General features: G+C 46.6%; 1 long non-coding RNA gene across 1 annotated transcript; it reads left to right on the forward strand.

The window, feature by feature from the left end:
* The first annotated feature begins 3,887 nt into the window (after positions 1–3,887).
* Positions 3,888–5,697, forward strand: LOC111839957 (uncharacterized). The gene is made up of 3 exons (XR_002837238.2): positions 3,888–3,954; positions 4,234–4,281; positions 5,331–5,697. It is a non-coding gene; the product is annotated as an uncharacterized lncRNA (long non-coding RNA).
* Positions 5,698–6,000: the final 303 nt, after the last annotated feature.

Here is a 6,000-nt window from a genome sequence, read left to right on the forward strand (position 1 = left end):
CGTGGATCCAGTGACTCAAGGAAAAAGGGAAGAACGGATTTTAGAAGATGGGCGTGTGGTTCCAGGCGCCGCTGCACGAATGGCTGTGACAGCACCAGGAACCCTAGAACCCGGAGCCATGTGCCATGAAAGGCCCAGGCTGATACAGCATGACATCGGACACATTTTCCTGGCCCTGGATCCAGTCAGTCTTGGAGAAGACAGACATAATACAGCCTGATACATCCCATATGTTGCCCCCCACCCCCCCGTTCCTAACTAGCTGTCGTCTTGCGGGGTCCCCCCTGCTCCCCCCAGTACATCTCTCTGCCCGCCTATTCCCTTTTTTTTTCCCGCCCCCCTCGGGGAGCTGCCCGCCCATGTCAGACCTGCCACCCCACTGATGAATACAGGCACGAACCTGAACACCTACCCCCCCCCCCTTGCATTTTTCCAGTAATGTTGCACCCCCAGGATAACAGTAGCCTAATGAGACGGCCTAGCATGATCTGTCAAATATTGACCCATACCAAAGACATTTTAGGCTGTTAAATGTTATTATTGTGATCTATATAACATATTTACTGTAAGGTTTTACATGGATCTATTTGTAATTAAGTTTTAGGTGTTCAGTTTTAACTGCAGATTTCCTGGGGTTAAAACAATAAGCAATGAAATGAGAATTGAGTCTTTGTCATTGGATGGGATTATCCTGTCACTCAATGAATACCAAGACTTTATAGTTCCCATTGGTCAAACTGGACAGAGATTGACAGCACATGCAAAACCCCACCTACTGAATTTCCAAACCTCACCTCTTTTGTCATCAGTAACAATTGCAGCTGTCGGTATAATGAATGTTGTTTAACTTGCATGCTGTAATGTTGGTTGTACTTTGGCTAAGGAAAATAACAATGATAAGTCTGAGTAACCATCTCTAACCAGTTGCTTCCATGTTGGGATATTGGGCCATGGCTCTACGTGTGGAGTTTGCACTTTCTCCCTGTGTTATAGTGAGGTTTCCAGTGGGTTTCCAGTGGGTCCCCCCCCCCCCCACCCCAGTCTAAAACATGCTGAGGTTAATTGAAGTTATTAAATTTCCTGTAGGTGGGCTTGTGTTGGTGAATGGAGTGTGATTGTGCCCTGTGATGGGTTGGCGCCCCATCCGGGGTTGTTCCCTGCTTTGTGCCCTGCGATGGGTTGGCGCCCCATCCGGGGTTGTTCCCTGCTTTGTGCCCTGCGATGGGTTGGCGCCCCGTCCGGGGTTGTTCCCTGCTTTGTGCCCTGCGATGGGTTGGCGCCCCGGCCGGGGTTGTTCCCTGCTTTGTGCCCTGCGATGGGTTGGCGCCCCGTCCGGGGTTGTTCCCTGCTTGTGCCCTGCGATGGGTTGGCGCCCCATCCGGGGTTGTTCCCTGCCTTGCGCCCGTAGCTTCCAGGACAGGCTCCGGATGCCCCGCAACCCTGAATAGGACAATAGGATGGATGGATGGATCGACAGATAATACTCAACTTTTATCAGGTTGTTTTTGAGGCTCTGTGGCAACGAGAGAGAGAGAGAGAGAGAGAGAGAGAGAGAGAGAGACTTGGCGGGAGTTTGTTGCCACACAATGGCACCAAGTTCACCTAGAACCTTCCCGAGTCTTGGCTGCCTATGGATGACATCTAGTTGACATCTCTGCATATTTCTCACTGTCTATCCATGTGGCCATGTGTACGATGTGTGAGGGTGTCTAAGCACGCATCGTACATACATGTACGTGCACGTGAAGCATCCTCACTGCGTTCTCTTTAAAGCGATAGAACACCTTTTTTCTCCTTGCCTTCCTTCCTCTATTTACGTATCCAGGAACCGTGTGCTCATTAAGTGGAGGCCCCGGGGATGTAAGGTAGCTGAGACAATGCCGGCAGGACGTCTGCACAAACGGCAGCCCCGGCCTGGAATCTGAGCGTGCCCAGATCCTCTTTTGTGGTAATAATGGGATTAACTACTCCAATCCTACTCACAGAAAGAATGCATTTGTGTATTCTATGGCTTCATACATTAGAGAGCCTGGAGTTCAAGGGCGCCTTCTTGAGTGTTTTTAGTAAAGCTTTGTATTGCTTTTTATGAGTTGGCGACCGGTGACATCACCCGCTAGGTACTTTATGTACTCCTCTGCAGACTGTGCTGTTGTTGCTGCTGCACCTTTATCGCCCTGGCGACATGGCTATTTGGACAGCCCCCGCCCCTGCCCACCCCTCCCTCTCCCTCTGTTTCCCTTACCATGTTATCTCTTGGGTGCCCTGACTCCTCGCCAGGACCTCACCGTTATCAGAGTTTAATTTCTATATTTGAACTCCCATCGGAGGTTCATGCAGCCACCCGGATACGTCGGGGGCCGAGGGCAGGAAATCAGCCCCCCCCCATTATCATACTTCAGCCTCCCTGCTGTTGCCCCAGCAATGCCAGACACCATGAGACCTTCGGACCCCTCCCTAATTCAGGCCCGGGGCTCGCTGCTCTTCTAAACATGTTTTCAGCAGAAAACTCTCAAGCCACCCAGATGCACTGACGACATTCACTGTCTTGTCACCGAAACCCGGCACCGAATCAATAAGATCTGGGGCTACTGAGCACAAGTTGATGGATTTGGTGCGTGAGGTGTCTGCTGTCTGCTATGAGCAGTTGGCATCCGCTGCTGTTATTCTTTGCTGAAGCCTGGCTTTGACATAGAGGGAGGTGAATTAGCAGGAACTGTCCACACTTGGAACGCCGATGCTGGTGCTGAGACGGGTCATGAAACTGTTCCCTTGGGTTGTTTTGGAAGAATTCTTTAGAGTTATGACAGTATTCATGTTGAAAACACACCACTAAAGATGGGGACAGCTTGGGACTATGAACTAGATGCAGTGATGGTTGTGTTGATCTAATTTAACATTGACAGAAAAAGCAGCCTGTTTACACACCATGTGGGATAGGTTTTGCCAAAGCTTGAAAAAGGAACAGCAGATCTGCTCATCTTCTACACCTCCTCCAAAAGCTAGTGATATTTAAGTCTGTTAGTCCCAACTAGACAATGGATAGATATCCTGCAGCAGGCAGCAGTGTAGCTGTAAGGTTCTTCATGTGTGTATGTGGGCACTGGCACTGTGCGGTGTGTGTTTTCACTTTTTACTCGTAAGGTATACTTGGTGTTGGTGTGTGCATGTGCTTTTGTGTGCTCAGACTCCTTGCCTACATCTTGCATGAGTCATGGGCCAGCGAGAAACAATGAGAAGATTTTCCCTCTCCTTGGCTGCGAGTCCCGACCTGCCATGAGAAGAAAGAGATGGATCCCGTTCCAAATCCCACCACCGGTGTGCTAATACCCGTTTTGTTGGAAGGGCTAATTCTATTATGCTAATCACAGATGAGTTTGAAACTGTTCTCTTTTCCCTCCAGAGATAGAATTTCTTTCTGGCTTTTGTTTTCTTCGTCGGAAACACTCCTGTTCCTAAGAAGTTTGGTGCTACTTTCTCCCACAATAAACGATAAAAAAGAGAGAAAAAAAAAACATTAGGACAATATGTACAAATACATGCAAACTGAGCATACATCTTCATAAATGAGGACTCAAAACGTACAACAAACTGAAACCCTTTCATTTTAAAGTCACGGGTACCTGATGGGTCTATTTGCGAAATACTCTCTAATTTACTCTACTTGTCCCCTTTGCACACAAAAGATTCAGGGAATGAGATTACAGGATGAGTATTAGATATTCCTTCATTAACTACACAGCGCAGTGGAAACCTTTTGTACACATTTATCCTGTGAATTAGTGTCACTCACCGCGTGCCGCGACTTGCTCAGTAATGCAGGCATTCACACTGCACTAAGGATTCGGAACATTTACGCATGCGCATTTAATACACATACGTCTACTGCAGCGAAAATCACGTCTCGCTGCGTTACGCTGTTGCCAGTCCTTGGAAACCATGCTGAATATATGCAACGTGCGTATATATTTACATCATTGCGTTAAAAAACGCAAACCAGCTTCTTTTCGCAAAGACTGCTTTAAAGATCCGTGAAGAGAATCGCTTGCAGAACTGTTTGCGTTTGCGAAAACCTTGATATATGCATTTATTCACTGGTTTAATTATGCATGACAGTATTGTTGCCAGCGTTCATTCATTTAAATTTCAGTTTCCGTTTGCTCATTCATTCATACTTCTAACTCGGTTTTCCTGAGCGATATAACTCATCCATTTTGTATTTGTGCTTCCCTGCAGGTTAATTCGTTTTCTTGTCATAAGGTGTGGTTTCTGGACCCCCATCAGGTATATTGAGAGAGCCTCCAGCTGTGATTTCTGAACACGGGGTTTAAGGATATACTTTTTCAGGATCTTTCTTTGGTTTGGCAATATAGCAAATACTTTGTTTTTGTTTTTGGGGCTCTGCCCAAATTCATTCAGTTCAGATAGAGAAGCGAAGCAGGGAGTTTGTGAACATGAAGGTGCTGCCGCTGACTGGCACAGTCTCTTCCCGAAAGTGTCACTCAGCCGCTGCGTGTTTTCACTAAGCTCTGGGCGATTTGGATCCCTCCGTAGATGCTAACCTTCAAACGATCTCTGACCTGCTCCTGAAGAAACTTGCAAACATGGCAGCATTCACTTAAAAACGATACTGTGTATCTTCCATGCATGGGATAGTCACGATCTCAAAGCTTGTTGGAAATGGCGCGGTCACTCTCCGAATACTGTTATCGTTTCTAAAATATTGATTCTGTCTAAGTTTACCGCATTTGAGCTTTGGCTTATATAGCTGATACCGCTGCCCTTGTTTCATGATAGGGAGAAACTTGGTAGTTAATTAGGCTCCCTTTGAAGGAGGGGAAAGGAACGCTGCGCTCTGAAACTTAAACATTTACATAGGATACGAATTCGACGGGGAAGGCGGGGTTCTGTGTTTGCTGAGATAGCATGTCTCTTATGATTAATTCAGCAGGAACACAAGAACTCGGCCCCCTTTCAGGGGGCTTCAGGTCTCTGCTTTTGGTATATTGATGTCAATTTACGCTGGTATGCAGCTCAGCTGGTATCCTACCGCTTTTGTGTGCCCATGGGGTTGTGGGTTTGAATTCCATCACAAATGCAGCCATGGCAGCTAACACTAAGCCTCAAGCCCCATTTCTGTCACATGAATAGGAGCCATGACCCCTGAGCAAATGATCTTTTTTTTTCATTTAGCTTTCTTGTAATTAACTGTGAAGACTGAAATGGATTCCTTGATGTGGTGTGACACTATGCCTTTGTACCATTCCCATCGACACATACCACAGTAGGACAAAGTACACCTATAACCTGTCATGTGATGTTTTGCTCTGAAGGGTCCAGTTCCAGATGTCTCATGCCTGCAGTATCTGGGTTAATGGCTATGTATATATTTATTCATCTCCATCTTTGCCTGGTAAATATTCCCGCTTGGCAGCTGTGGAGAGGATTGCGAGTCCAATGAACTTCACTGCTTAATGACCAACTTGGTTCCTTCACACTACAGTTGCCAGCTGAGGGTCAAGCCCCTCGACCAGACAGGCAGGCTGTGCTGCCAGACGGCTGTGCAAACACCCTCCGGGGTCTGACCCTCCCCAACGACCTCACAGTCCTTGATGCACCTTACTCCTGCCTGTTTGAAGGGATAAGCTCATTCCAGAAACTGACTACCAAGACTATTGGTTCTGTAGTGTAGCGGGTAGCGGGTAGCGGGGCAGAGCAGGAGAGTTGGGTAGTGAAATCAGAGGACTGTAGACCCCTCCTTCCTGCAGTTCCTTGGGAAAAAACACTTTATGGAAGCATTTTAAACTCATAAAAATAAAGTGAGAAGCTTTGATTGCAGCTTGTTTTTCTTACAATTGACTCATCTTAACTATAAAAATGAACATTTCTGTTGATATAGATTTAGATATAAAAAGAAAGAAATTAGTATATTTTATTTTGGGAGAAAATAATTATCCAAGACAATTAGAGATGCATATAGCAGAAGCCCAATATAAGAAGGTG

Source organism: Paramormyrops kingsleyae, chromosome 3, assembly GCF_048594095.1.
Source record: "Paramormyrops kingsleyae isolate MSU_618 chromosome 3, PKINGS_0.4, whole genome shotgun sequence".
Classification (NCBI taxonomy): Eukaryota; Metazoa; Chordata; class Actinopteri; order Osteoglossiformes; family Mormyridae; genus Paramormyrops; species Paramormyrops kingsleyae.